This window comes from Stylophora pistillata, chromosome 9 (assembly GCF_964205215.1).
Source record: "Stylophora pistillata chromosome 9, jaStyPist1.2, whole genome shotgun sequence".
NCBI lineage: Eukaryota > Metazoa > Cnidaria > Anthozoa > Scleractinia > Pocilloporidae > Stylophora > Stylophora pistillata.
This window is the reverse complement of record NC_142527.1, coordinates 16,066,230-16,078,986: the sequence shown is the minus strand read 5'-3', so window position 1 is coordinate 16,078,986 and position 12,757 is coordinate 16,066,230. Positions and strand designations below refer to the sequence as shown.

The following is a 12,757-nucleotide window of genomic DNA, read 5'->3' as shown; positions in this document are numbered from 1 at the left end:
ATATCAACAAAGTTGAAATGGTAAATTGGCCACCGTTACGATTATAAAAGCTGACGTTTCGAGCGTTAGCCCTTCGTCGGAGCGAATGACGAAGGGCTAACGTCATTCGCTCCCTTCGTCATTCGCTCCGACGAAGGGCTAACGCTCGAAACGTCAGCTTTTATAATCGTAACGGTGGCCAATTTACCATTTCAACTTTGTTGATATATTCAAATTATTTCGTTACCCCCACCGACGCAGCCCCAAACAGTTTCTTTAGAAACTATCAGCCTTTTATCAACAGTTAAATCTAAAGTGGAATGGTGTGTAAAACACATTGATTCATGGATGATATTGAACAGCCTGAGTCTCAACCAAGATAAAACCCAATTGTTACTCATCAGTTCCAGGTTTCGTCAATCTCCTTTACTAAATTTTTTTTGAAGTTGGTGATGAAAAGATTAGCCCACCTCAATCTACAAGAAATTCAGGAGCGTTTTTCGATCAACATCTAACAATGAATGAGCAAGTTAAAAAAGTCTGTCAAGCTTCGTACTATCACCTAAGGAACATAAGTAAGATACGAGAATATCTCAGTTCGGAAACTGCTGAAATTGTGATTCATGCTTACATTACATTTAAATTGGATCATTGCAATTCCATTCTCTATGGACTACCTGACTATATGATTAACAAGCTACAGTCTATACAGAACGCTACTGCGCGAGTTATTACTTTGAAAAAGAAATGGGAACATATTACGCCTGCATTAAAGAAAGTTCATTGGCTACCTGTTAAGTATCGCATTATCTTCAAAATACTTCTACTTGTCTATAAAGGTCTATATGGCTTAGCTCCAACTTATATTGCTGAACTGTTGCATCAAAGGAATTATGGCTCTCGTGTACTGCGTTCCTCATCACAAATGCTCCTAATGGTTCCAAGAATATTTCGAAAGAGCTATGATGACCGTGCCTTCTCCATTGCCGGTCCCAAGCTTTGGAACGATTTACCATATTCCCTGAAAACATCTGCATCTGTTGCAATTTTCAAGAAGAACCTTAAAACATACTTGTTCAAAGACGCTTTTTAATTTACGATTTTTTATGATTTAATTGCTATGTTAATTAGTCTATAATTTTGTAAAACGCTATGGAGAACTAGTCGAGCTTAGCGCTATATAAATGCTTTTTATTATTATTATTATTATTATTATTATTAGATAGGTCGACAGAGGTGTAAAACGTATTGAATTTGTTCGCTTGAGAAAACGGTCATTCCGGTGTGCTTAATGGTTGATCTTTTCTGGGAAGACAACGAATTAACACTTTCCAAATGGAGTTTGAATTTCCATTGCTGTTTTCAAGTTGAGTGCTAACGTGTTCAATTTCGGCAAATCTGATTTCCCTCTTGACTTTTTGACGAAAGAAACGATAGGTATTCCAGTGAAGCCGATCTTTTGTTTTAATCGCCCTTTTGTGCCAATTATCTCGAGTTCTGATTAGCTGTCGAATCTCTGGGGTAATAAATGGGTTAGGTCTTGATTTTATTTTTACTAGCTTGATTGGTGCGTAATCGTCGAGTACATCCAGAAATAAAGAATTGAACACATAAACGTGGTCATCTAGGTCATCGAAAATGTTAGCTATATAAAACGGAATACTAGCCAATTCCTCAATGAATTTAGTATGAGTATAGTTCTTATAGCTTCTTACGGTGATATATGTACAACGCGGTTTGGGCGCTTTCCTTTTAAGTGTTACACAAACCAGGCTGTGATCGCTGATTATGATGACATTCCCTCGCAGGCATTGACGATGTTCTCATTCGTAGTTAAAACTACATCAATAAGCGTTTGTGACTTGTCGGTAACTCTGGTGGGTTCCTTGACCATTTCCGTCAAATTAAAAGTAGCACAAAAATCAGACAAGGCACGACCGTCGGGGCAGTTCCCTTGAATATTACAATTCAGGTCGCCAATTATGATAACTTCCATCCCCAGCAATAAAAAATCCACGAAGGTTTTTTCTATGTCTTCAAGAAAGGTGATAGGCGAATTCGGAGGCCTATAAATCGTACACAAAAGGAAGGATTTAAGCTTTTTACACTGCACCTTAAGCCAGAGCTGTTGGAAGTTACAATAAGAAAATGCGGACAATTCTATGGTAATGGAAGCCTTGTAGGTATCTTTAACATAAACAACAACTCCACCACCAGTCTTGTGCATTCCGCGGTTTTGTCTAAATAGGATGCAACCAGAAATTTGTATATCAGTCGTCGAAGAGTCGAGCCAAGTCTCCGAGAATGTAAGAATATCGTACTCATTCGACGATATCGTCTGCTTAATAAGATGGAAATTCTCGCGACACCATCGAGCGAACATTCAAATGAGCAATGGTCGCATATTTAGTCGATTTAGCGAGCCTAACGGCTTTTCCTTCATTAGTGTTCGATTTGGAAGTAGGAGGTCCAGGATGGGGATGGATATCACCACATTTCAGAATTGTGTCCTCTCCAGTCGCTTGTTTGATCTCCGGTAGAGTGATGACTATACAACCATGTTTAGACCACTTCACAATTGGGAATTTCACTCGATTGGCGCAAGACTGACGTTTAATGGCCCAAGAAGACAACAGCACTGTATCAACATTAGCTTTGGAGTGACCTTGATTTTTGTCAATGCTTCTGGAACCCAGTACGAACGTAGAGAGCACCATAAAAATCAGGAGCCGTACATAAATGTGACCACCCGCCATTTTGTAAATTATCTTCAAACGGTCGCAGTCGTTCACTATTATGAAAACAATCGACCATAATATAATGAACCATGCATATGATGAAAAACACTTCTAAAGCTTTGATGAATTACGCGAAATGTTTGAGTTATACGACACCAATATGGCAGCGTAGCAACCGTTGTTAAGGTATAGGTCACGTGGGTGAAAACCAAGAATAGGTTGATGCGTGACGTACTTCGCGATGCAGAACCCCATCACCGTGTGCATTTTGATATGCAGTCAAACGAATTTACTTACGCCTTCCAATCTATTAATTGTTATGTGGAGGAAGTTTTTCAATGATATAAATTTTACTTTTATCCAATACTAAGCTGTAGTATTAATTTTTGTACTGCATCTCTTTTAAAGGTGAATCGTTTAAACCAAACTCCACATTTACGGCTGATCTCACCCTAACAAAGGTTCCCAAACCAGGTAGGAAGCCAAAATCAAAATCCAAGTTTAATCTTGGGAAGAAAGCCATACAGAATGTCTTAGAGTAGTTTTTCTCGTTGCTACGTTCCCACCAATCACGTAGCTCCTTTTTCTGCCTTTAAAAGCACACACAACCCACAATTCCCCTATTCGCTCCGACGAAGGGCTAACGCTCGAAAGGTCAGCTTTTATAATCGTAACGGTGGCCAATTTACCATTTCAACTTTGTTGATGTATTCTAATTAGAGAACAAACGATACATACTTCAAATAGAGAACCCTGAAGACCAACTGTGTTGTGCCAGGGCCATCGTATTTACTATGGCTCATCTGCATAAATACGACAATTACATGACCTGGAACCAACATGAAAACATATACCTTTATCCTCATGTCCCAACTGCGTGAAGCCCGCAAGTTACATTAGGATGCTGGTATGTTTTTAAAAAAAATCTGTTTTATATAGTATTATTAGTATTACAAGTAAATTTAATTTATATTTTTACAGGTGTACCTGAAAGTGGCCGCGGATTGAATGAGATTAAAATATTTCAAAACCATTTATTCCTCACATACCAAATCAAGGTGTTAACCGTGGATTATCCCTTCATGGTTGTGTACAAAGGTCCACCAACATGTAATCAGATCTTGCTTCTCAAAGAGGATACTCATTTCCACGGTTGCACTTCGTATGCGGAGTTTTTGGAAAAGTAAACTCTGTCCTGACGGAGGGGTACTTAGCTCGGGTGGATTGTAAGGTTTTAGTAACATTGAGGTAGATGCTAAGATTGAGTTTTGTAGTGTATTGACTGCACGCTAGAATGTCATTTCACGAAACGGTTTATTTGTTGAACTCCCAGTTTTACAACGGCGCCAAGCTTTTCCTCTCCCTCTTACTAACCGGGAAATTACACGATTGACAGGTAACAAAACGACAACCGGACGTGGTCACTACAAGTTTCACAACGCAGAAACAGAAAGTCAATTTCATATTGTCTGCATTTAAACTGACTTTGGATGCTGCATTTGCTTTTTCAGCATTGAAGAACAGTTTCGAGTCATTGAGGTGAAACTGAAAATCCAATGTTACGCCAGGCACCAGTAATTTGCCTTGATGAAACATATCCAGGTAAGGTTTCATGCGCAAGACAAGTGTTTTACCCGTATACTTCATGAATTCATCTCGTTGTCTAGCGATACTGGCCTTATGATTATCACTCAATGCAGTAAAGTCTGCATGTAAATCGGCACCGGGTCCGTTGATGTTAGTAACTGTGTACTGGGAGGCTGAATCGATTTCTTCGTTTGCCCATCCCGTTGTTGCTAACAGCGTGTCTCCATCTACTCTCTTCTTGATTCAGGAGTGTCTGAATGTAGGCTTTCAAATGATAAGTGTCTGATTGTTCTGTCTGATTGTTCACTGGCTCTCATGTTGATTTGTTTGAAGATGGTATGTGCCAAGTTATTGGCAGGAGTGGTAATGACTGCTGTATCAGCGGCTGATTCATCGAGATTCGATCCATATGTTTTCTTGAAAGCAAGTTCCATTTGCACAAAAATATGATTCAAATCTATGAAATCTGACTGTCTATCGACATAGATTTGAATAGGAGTGATACCTGTGGTTTGAGGTCTGATATTCACATATCTGTAGCTGTCTACGGAGACATCCAGTGGAGGAGTTGTAAATAATGCCAAACTGGGATTATGTCGCAGAGAAATCAACTGAATGCTACATTCTGATCAGGCAGCACAGGGCGAAAACCGTAACCTGTGAGCTATGGAGTAAAAAAATAAATGTACATTAACTAATCCTAAAAAGCTTTTCCGTTGTGTCTACGGAGTTATTACTATTATTATTATTATTATTATTATCATTATTATTTCTTTTTTGGATGTAGGAAATCGTGCTGCCATCCTTCCTCTTGTAACTCTAATGTGTAAATGATTCCAATTGATTATCTTAGTCTCTTTTCAGTGGCTCTTACGTGTACGCCGACGTCTCTTCTTGTACTAATTTCGGTAACAGATCTGCTTGATTACCACTTCTTTGCTGTCTTTTATACTTTTTTACTTTATATCTCGATAATAGATATGAATAAACACCATCACTTCCTTTTTGCCGTTCCACACCTATAGACGGTAATCCACTTCTGTTTCTCCCTGTCCAGTTCATGCTCCAAAGATATCTTTGATTTTTTTGGCTACTTTACGTTTGTATTCGTTCTTGATTGCTGTTGTGGCTCCTCCTTGACACCACGTTTCAATTCTAATAGAGATCCTTTTTTGACAGCACTTTTAAGTCCTTTCTTTAATTCGTTGGTGAGATCTCTTCTCGTATACCCGATGTAAAATTAAGATATTGATACCCCCACCACCTTTTTGAACTGTTTGTAGATGGGGAGAGTACACTTGAAATCGTTTTAGAGTTCCACTTCTCGTGTCGACTCGTTGACGTAAATGATTGATACCAAAACAATGTGTTGTTATTTTAATTTTTTTATTGATATAACTATTATACTTCAAAGGATATCCCTTCCATTTTACATACAACTTATCTCTTTGTCCCCTTAACACTTTTTCTACTGTAAAATAGGAAGATTCGTCCACTTTGACTTTCTGTAAATCCCACGCGTAAAGGTACCTTCTAAGAGTGTATCGTCTAACTATTTGACTTTGTACGTGGTGACCATTCCGGGTATGACTTTACGTACTACGAATATCTCTTCTGTCCGTTCCGGTAGATACCCTTTCTTAAATGGTCTGAATTTCTTAGTCAAGCGAACCCTATCATTGAATTTAAATGGGTAATGTTTGGGCATCTTTTTCTTCATCCACTTCCCGTACAGATTATCCAATACCTCTCGTTCGTTAGACGAGGTGACTTTGATGGGTGCCATTTTTTAATACTTCTAAGATAATTTTTGTTGTAAGTGGAAACGAATTTAGGTAACACATCTCAATACTTCAACGTGTTTGCTGCCGTAAAGTAACGATACAATTTCGTTTTTTAGTGTTCTGTTAAAGCGTTCTTCGATACAAGCGTTAGCATCTCCAAGGGTTTCAAACAATTGATTGTAAAATTCCTTGCCACTATACGTTTGTAACTTTTGTGCTTTATTTCCACCAACTCGTTTAAGGTTGAGTGTGAATGCTTCTGTCACACCTTTCCCTGTCTTTTTTCGTAGGGGTTATGCCCACGAAAATTTAGAAAAAGTTTTAATGACTATTAAGACGTATTGATTCCTTTTATTCTCTCTAGCTATCGTCTGCACTTCCCCCAAATCGGCAACCCATTGTTAATCTATTCCAAAGACTACGACGGGATGATATTCCTCTCTTCTACGATGAGGTTTGTGAAGGGTATAGGCCAAATTTTTTTCAAGTTCCTTTTTAGTTTGATCAGTACTAATACCTCGTGCTCTGATAAAGGGTTGAATACCACCCAAACTACCAGCAAAATCAGGATCCTCACATTCTTCTGCCGCAGTTACTGACTTCTTGGTCGATTTACGAACCATATGAAGACCAATTCCATCCAGAGTTTTGTTAACCAGAATGTCGTCCAAGCCTCTCATATACTGACGATACAGCTTGGACTACGATATATATGTATTCTCGCTCAAAGAATTCCATGAAGTGAAATAATCTGGTGGTAAGGGGGTATTTATGAGGTAACATGCATTGTTTGTAGACTAATTCCGTACACTCAGATGGAGCCCACTGGTACGGTGCGAGTTTCTTTCTTTCTTCTTTCCCATACACGGACCTTGCTATGCGTTTACATAGAAAGGCCACAATGTTGTAATGAATGTAACATATAGCTTTGGAGCACAATGTGCCCATAATAATTATTCGAGCAATGCTGATAGTAGTCCACTTTTATCGTCTATTTCTATAATGCTTAACATTATCGACAATTCCTTTAAAGACTCGCTTTCCTAATAACCGTGCTAAGGTACCAAAGTTCAGAGAAGGTCCAGACAACACCATATTAAGTCCTTCCGCCATTTTTTCTTGTGTAGAGGGGCCTCTATTCAGTATTCGTAGTTTTTCGTATGGATCCTTATGTCCTACTTCCACCAGTGGATTAAATGATACTTATTTAAATCCTCGAGTTTCAGGTCTTTCACTTTTTGTGTCATTTGTTCTATCCACTTGGGAAGGTATTCGTTTCTTAAAGCCTCTACTCTTCCCCTCCATCTTGCCTCTTGTTCTATTTCTTTTCTTCTCTTGTACGAGTTACAATGATTACATGTACACGTGAAATCAAAAGGGTAGACGAGGTCAGGCATCTCAATGTGACTCACTTGTGATGTTACTCTTGCCTTTATACAGAAACAATATCTATGTCGTGGTAAATGAGTCGTTTGAGCTACTTGCTTGCTGTTATATATATTTCCTCTGATTATCTTTTCATATATTCATATATGACGTCATGCCACTGGCGAACATGCCCGCACTTGCCCACCATACAAATTTACATTTCCTCACGCTGACGTAGTACTTTCTGATTTGTTCTCATATTGATGAGGTTATTTTAATTTATTCAATTTTGGGGGTTGGGTCAAATCCTGGTTTCTGATTGGTGGAAATCGGTGACGTGTGTCATATACTGCTTTCTGATTGGTTACATCGTATGTAGGCGTCTATTCCTACTGTCACTTGCCAGTTAGTAACCAGTAATTCTGTCTGTCAGTCAACTAGTCAGTCAGTTCAATCAGTACAATGAAGTCAGTCAACCATTCGGACAACCAGTCAGTCAGCCAGACAGTCACTAGTCAGTTACTCAGTCAGTCACCATTCGGTCTGCGAGGCAGTCAAGCAGTCGGTCACCAGGTTAGGTAGCAGTAAGTCAGTCAACCAGTCAGTCAACCAGTCAGTCAATCACGCAGTCAACTAGTTAGTCAGCCAATCAGTCAACCAATCAGTCAGACACTCAGTCACCGGTCATTTAGCCAGTCAGTCACTATTCGGTTAGGAATACGGCAAACCAGTCACTCAGTCGGTCAAGGACCCGTGAGTCAGTCAACCAGTCAGTCAGCCAGTCATTCACCAGTCAATCAGGCCCACCATTACCCAGTCAGTTACCAGTAACTCAAAACTCAGTTACCAGTAACTCAGCCAGTCAGTCAGCCAGTCAGTAAGCCAGTAAGTCACTACCCAGTAAGCACGTCAGTCAACCAGGTAGTCAGCCAGGCAGTCACCCACTCAGTCAGCCAGTCAGTCACGCTGTCTGTCAACTAATCAGTCAGCCTGTAGGTCAGCAAGTCAGTCAGTGAAATAGTCAGCCTGTCAGTTCATCAGTCAGTCGGCCAGTCAGAGGCAATTTATCCATTGGTACCAGTTTTTTTAAGCAAGTGAAAATCAGACCTGAAAAAAAAAAAATTTTTTTTTTTTTTTCTGTCTGTCAACTAATCAGTCAGCCTGTAGGTCAGCAAGTCAGTCAGTGAAATAGTCAGCCTGTCAGTTCATCAGTCAGTCGGCCAGTCAGAGGCAATTTATCCATTGGTACCAGTTTTTTTAAGCAAGTGAAAATCAGACCTGAAAAAAAAATTTTTTTTTTTTTTCACGTCTGATTTTCACCATTGCTTAAATAGTGCTTTACTGCGAAGGATCGTGCACATATACGTTTCATAACCGCAGTTCATATATGTATTACATATGTTTGTTGTTTGGTACCAGTTTTGCAAAAAATATTGGTGAACAAGCAAAAACGCACATTTTTCTTTAGATTGCGTTGAAATCTGTAAGAAAACACTAAGTCTAGGTGAAATACAATGTTTCAGCGAGATTTGGCCAAAAGGTGAAAAGCATGGAGTCTTTTTAAGAGCCACTTTTTTTCAAGACTGCGTGAGAGGTAACACATCGACCGAAAAACGACCCTCCTCATACTCCTGTCCGAGATACCTAGTAAGAAACTTAGAAATGTGGTAAGTTCTTTTTTCCCAGACTTGCTTCCCTATCCTAGGAAATTCACGCAAACTGAAACGAGCGTCTGTAGCCCTAAAATGGCAGAAATCGGTGCCCCGAGTTGAGGCAAATGAACTTTGCTCATGAAAAGCGCAAAAGAAAGCAAGCTCGTATCAATTTGACAAATTTGTATAGGAGGCATTTAGATATGGCTAAAGTCTAAAATGGGACCATTTCATTTATTTTTGAGCTATATAACAGAACACTTCCCAAAATCACCAATATTTAAAAATCCAAATATCACATTTCGTATCAAATTGAAAATTTTTTTTCCATGCGGCATAACTCAGAACCGGTTCTGGTTGAGCTCATGATGAGTGGATGTGGTGTTACTTTCGAGGATATAAAATTAGTTTAGGGCTTTTCATATCCGCACGAAAAACGAAGCTGAACTTTGTGAAAATCGCAACATCGTCATTTACGCCACGACATAATCTAATAAGGCACCCCGTGGTTAAATCCCGAATTGCAAGCACATCTTAAAAGTTAGCACCGTGTTCGATCAGGAAGTCAATAAAGTAAGCTAACCTTGCATAGCCAACGACTGCAGATTGGTTTTTATCCCTGCTATCGTTTCAAATTCCCATTCATTTCAACATATACTGATACTAGCAAATCGTTTGACTCATCCTTCTGTCACTCACGGTCCAGAGACTACAAGCCTATAATTTCTCTGACGAGTCTTACGTCTCCTAAGCATGACGAGCTTTGCCCACCAAAAAACAGTTATGCAAATTAGGTTAAGCCGGATCTGAGATCCGCCTGGCAATTATTAACTGTAAGAGAAGATCTCAGTTCGCGCCCACAGCACGTTCAGGGTGTTGCGGATGAAGTTTCTGTAATTACTTTTTGGCACTTTTCGGCGTCAAAATTGCATAGTTTGGGTAACCCAAAACCCTTAATTAAGCTGACCTTTCTTGTCATAACACGAATGTTTTCCAGAAAGGGACACGCGGTAATGTCGGTGTCACTCGTGTGCAGGCATTTTTCCAGGTCAAACCCTCGCGTGGAATCAACTTATGTTTATTTTAACGCTCCTTTCATGCCCACAATGTAAGCCAAAGCAATTTTATAGTTAAACGTAAAGATCAGAATATTTTCTTCTAAGGATGATAAATGATCGACGCCGGACTAAATTATACGTTGAAGAAAATGCAAAACAGCATAACATGCAAAAGAGGGAATTTGGAAAAATACGAAGTTACGGAAACCATGAAAATCTTCGATTTTTAAGAAAGGAATTTTTTATAAATTTTTATAATTCCAAGCCAAGTAAGCTTTTCCAGTGTTTCATTCTTTAAGGCTTTGTGTAGAGCGGGGCCTTTGTTTTATAAACCGTAAAACTTAGTGACAAGTCGAAAGGGCTCGCTCTTGGTTATGATACCAAAGAGTAGAGGGACACCACGGTGATCTTCCAGGTGTTTGATCATCGTCGCCGCTCGTGGCGTACTTCGCTGCTTAGGTGAGCGAGATCGACGTTGTTCCTCTCTTTAAATCTTGACAGCTGTGTGAAAGACCTCCTTAAAATGAAAAACGGTCGCTTGCGCTTTTTCAGTGGCGGCTTTAACGCTCGTCCATATTCAGCGCTTATCCTAAACATGGCATCCCTAGCTATCTACGAGACACGCTGCGATGCAACACTTGACGCATTTCAGTCTCTGGCCACATTTTGTAGGAAAGAGCGGGTTTCGATCAAATTTCAATGTTGTCTTACAGATTTCAACACATTGTATTCAAACAATTTGCTTTTGGCTTGTTTCCAGATACTTCTTTCGAAACCGTGCTTTTAGCACGAGTTGAGGAAGACTTGACCTAATTCTATATGTGAAGAAATTCCCAGGAACCATTTGTAAGTTGTAGTGTTTTCTTACATATTTAAACAGAATCTATTAAAATAAATTGATTTTGAGTTGTTTCCAGATACTTTTTGGAAAACCGTCTTTTCAGCACGAGTTGAGAAAGACTTGACCCAATTCTCTCTCTGGCCAAATTTTGCAGGAATCCTCGGGTACTAAGCAAATTTTAGTGTTTCCTTACAGATTTCAACGCAATCTATTAAAAACTTGTTGCAAAACCGTGTTTTCAGCGCGAGTTGAGCAAGACTTGACGCAATTTAATCTATGGCCAGATTTCCTAGAAAACATCGGGTATCAATCAAATTTTGGTGTTTTCTTACAGATTTCAACACAATCTATTCAAAAAATTTGCTTTTGGCTTGTTTCCAAATACTTTTTTCGAAACCATGTTTTTAGCACGAGTTGAGGAAGACTTGACGTAATTCTCTCTCTGAAAAACTTTGGCAGATAACATTGGTCATCAAGCAACCTTTAGTGTTTTCTTACAGATTTCAACGCAATCTATTAAGAAAAATTAGTTTTGGTTTGTTTCCAGACACTTTTTGAAAAATCGTCTTTTCAGCACGAGTTGAGAAAGACTTAACCTAATTCTCTCTCTGGCCAAATTTTAAAAGGAAACCTCGGGTACTAAGCAAATTTTAGTGTTTTATTACAGATTTTAACGCAATCTATTAAAAAAAATTTCTTTTGGGCTGTTTGCAGATACTTGTTGCAAAACCGTGTTTTCAGCGCGAGTTGAGAAAGACTTGACGCAGTTCAGTCTATGGCCAGATTTCCTAGAAAACATCGGGTATCAATCAAATTTTAGTGTTTTCTTAAAGATTTGAACACATTCTATTCCAAAAATTTGCTTTTGGCCTGTTTCCAAATACTTTTTTCGAAACCATGTTTTTAGCATGAGTTGAGCAAGACTTGAGATATTTCTCTATGTGAGCAAATTTTGCGGGAACCATATGTCATCAAGTAAGTCTTGGAGTTTTCTTACAGATTTCAAGACAATCTATTAAAATAAATTGGTTTTAACATGTTTCCAGATACTTTTTGGAAATCCGTCTTTTCAGCACGAGTTGAGAAAGACTCTACCCAATTCTCTCTCTGGCCAAATTTTGGAAGAATCCTCGTGTACTAAGCAAATTTTAGTGTTCTCTTAGAGATTTCAACGCATTCTATTAAAAAATTGCTTTTGGGCTGTTTGCAAATACTTGTTGCAAAACCGTGTTTTCAGCGCGAGTTGAGAAAGACTTGACGCAACTCAATCTATGGCCAGATTTCCTAGAAAACATCGGGTATCAATCAAATTTTAGTGTTTTCTTAAAGATTTGAACACATTCTATTCAAAAAATTTGCTTTTGGCTTGTTTCCAGATACTTCTTTCAAAACCATTTCGAACAAATTTCGCGGGAACCATTTGTCATCAAGTAAGTTTAAGTATTTTCTTACAGATTTCAACGCAATCTATTAAAAAAAATTGGTTTTGGCTTGTTTCCAGATACTTTTTTGGAAATCGTGCTTTTAGCACAAGTTGAGCAAGACGACCTATTTCTCTCTATGAACAAATTTCGCGGGAGTCATTTGTCATCAAGTAAGTTCTAGTGTTTTCATACAGGTTTCAACACAATTTATTAAAATAAATTGATTTTGGCTTGTTTCCAGATACTTTTTGGAAAACCGTCTTTTCAGCACGAGTTGAGAAAGACAACTCAATTCTCTCTCTGGCCAAATTTTCCAGGAAACCTCG

The 12,757-nt window shown here is 38.8% G+C and overlaps 1 pseudogene; it reads right to left on the bottom strand.

Annotated features, from left to right (window-relative positions):
* Positions 1-1,047: 1,047 nt before the first annotated feature.
* On the bottom strand, positions 1,048-2,880 carry LOC148723539 (uncharacterized; annotated as a pseudogene).
* Between the last annotated feature and the right edge of the window lie 9,877 nt (positions 2,881-12,757).